General features: G+C 38.9%; 1 protein-coding gene across 3 annotated transcripts in view; it reads right to left on the minus strand.

Moving 5' to 3' along the window:
- The window catches only part of LOC125043963, an 18,901-nt gene that overhangs the window by 4,994 nt on the left and 11,407 nt on the right, over window positions 1–2,500 (minus strand). The gene's annotated exons all lie outside the window — the stretch shown is intronic.

The following is a 2,500-nucleotide window of genomic DNA, read 5'->3' on the forward strand; positions in this document are numbered from 1 at the left end:
TTCCCCCCAGGATATTCCTCGCATGTAAAACGTTATTGAGCCTCACATCCTTGGGTTGTAGCGTCGCTCATTGCAGGTGATTGGCACGTACTGCTCACATGCTCACACGCACACACATACACTGTGTATGTGTATGTGTGTGTGTGTGTGTGTGTGTGTGTGTGTGTGTGTGTGTGTGTGTGTGTGTGTGTGTGTGTGTGTGTGTGTGTGTGTGTGTGTGTGTGTGTGTGTGTGTGTGTGTGTGTGTGTGTGTGTTGTGTGTTGTGTGTGTATGTGTGTGTGTGTGTGTGTGTGTGTGTGTGTGTGTGTGTGTGTGTACGTATGTGTGCTAACCTTTTCCTTCTTGCATGAAACCTGCATGTCTTCATTTTAAGCTTCTCTGTCATTTTATCTTATCTTCCTCCATTTCTTTCTGTTTCTAGCCCTGCAACCATTATTTTTCTTCAATTTCCAGTAAGTGGCCATTTATCGAAAGCATCTATCAAAAATGGTTACGCATTTAGGTTAAATAAATTGCCATAAGACGTAGCCTATTAAAATCCTAACTTATGATTGGTTGTTAATTCGATGACGTAATTGTGTCATGTCCGCATCTGACTGGTCAATATACTGGCAGACCAGGAAAGATTTGGACCAATGAAAAAACGAAGATCCCATGTTTGTAGTTACAAAATTATTTCTTACAAGTCCGGAATACAAGTCATACAGCCATATTAGCCGGTGAATAAATGAACGTTAGTCAGCAAGACGAATGTATACGTCATGAGTTCCGTGATGTGTGTCAAGAAATTAATGATGTTTCTGATTTATTCACATTCTGATTTATTCGCCTCATCTCTCCTTTATTTCGTAATTCTGTCTTATTCAAAATATACGACATTCGAATAGAAAATAATATATATATAAGGCGACGCTCATGGAGTATATCCCGGGCTAAAAATTAAGTCTCAAATACAATCGAGGATTCTGTCTCATCTTATCTTACTTTACTGAAAAGAGCAGAATCACGCAACACCTGCGCAGAAATAGAACAAGTCTATCACAGCGACGGCCCAGATATTACCATGACAAGCGCATCAACCCTTGGCGGACAGGTGGTCATGTAACGTAATAATGTATGACTAATTCTCACGTGGCATATCAGTGTGCAATCAGGGTGAGTTCTGCGGTCAGCATGAGGCTACGATATGGACATTTGGCAAAATTTATGAGAAGAGAGATAACGTTTTGGGTTTTCAGACTGACGCTCAAGATGGCTGATTCGTACGGTTTTGGGGAATATGTTTCTTTTAAAATCAGTAGAGTAGGGTCTATTTACTATACAAACATAAAAATCGCGCGCGCGCGCACACACACACGCACACACGTGCACACACACACACACACACACACACACACACATACACACACACACACACACACACACACACACACATACACACACACACACATACACACACACACACACACACGGAAAGATAAAAGCCGACACCCTGTTTTCTGCCGAAATCCTGCGAGTCACCTCTCATGAATGGCTGACGGTGCTTTGTTCCGTGGACGCGACTGTGGAGAAGAGCTGGCCGACCACATACTGCATGAGGAGGATTGTTTTACAGTCCTTCGCTATCCGTGTCTCAGCCTCGCCATCATACGGGAAGAGAGATCTGACAGCGATATGACACTCTCGCGGAACACAGGGAGGCTCGAGAGATCCGTCTGGCAGAGGTCAAAGACGCTTCTGAGATGTCTTGATGTGTTGCATGTACTGCTGCTTTTATTATCATTTTCCCATTTTTTCTATATGGTGAATTTCGAATATAACAATACCTTCAATACATCCCATCCTATTCTCATGAAATTCCCAAACAGACTTCCCAAACAAACACCAATCATTCACTCACACAAGGTATGACTGCATGAACCTGTCAAGCAACTCCACGCAACAAATATCTGTTATGGACATGTTATCTTTGCCCCTTTCTTTTTTCTATCTCTTTTTTATTTTTCTTTGTGATTCTGCTTAGTTGATGTATCGTTTTTTTCTTACGGTTGGACTATCACTCAACTATGAAACTTATAAAAAATGTCCTGAACAAATATAGACATTATACACCACCTATTGTGTCCAGTATGTATGCAAACAATCTTAAATTTGAGACCAAACAGGTTTTTTTTCTACTCTGCGACTACGACAACTGCCGTTTGCTATTATTATTATAGTTATTAGTTGTAGTATCATTATCATTATTAGTGCTATTATTATTACTATTGTTGTTGAATCATTGTCAATTTTATCATCACTATTACCAGTATTATTATTATTATCATTAATACTACTACTAATAATAATAATAATAATATTACCATTGTTATTATCATTAGTTTTATTATCATTAGTATTACCATTATAGCTATTACTATTATTATTATTATTATTATCACCATCATTATCATCACCATTATCACTTTATTCTTTCTCTTTTTCTTCATTTCTCTTTTT

This window comes from Penaeus chinensis, chromosome 34 (assembly GCF_019202785.1).
Source record: "Penaeus chinensis breed Huanghai No. 1 chromosome 34, ASM1920278v2, whole genome shotgun sequence".
Taxonomy (NCBI): Eukaryota; Metazoa; Arthropoda; class Malacostraca; order Decapoda; family Penaeidae; genus Penaeus; species Penaeus chinensis.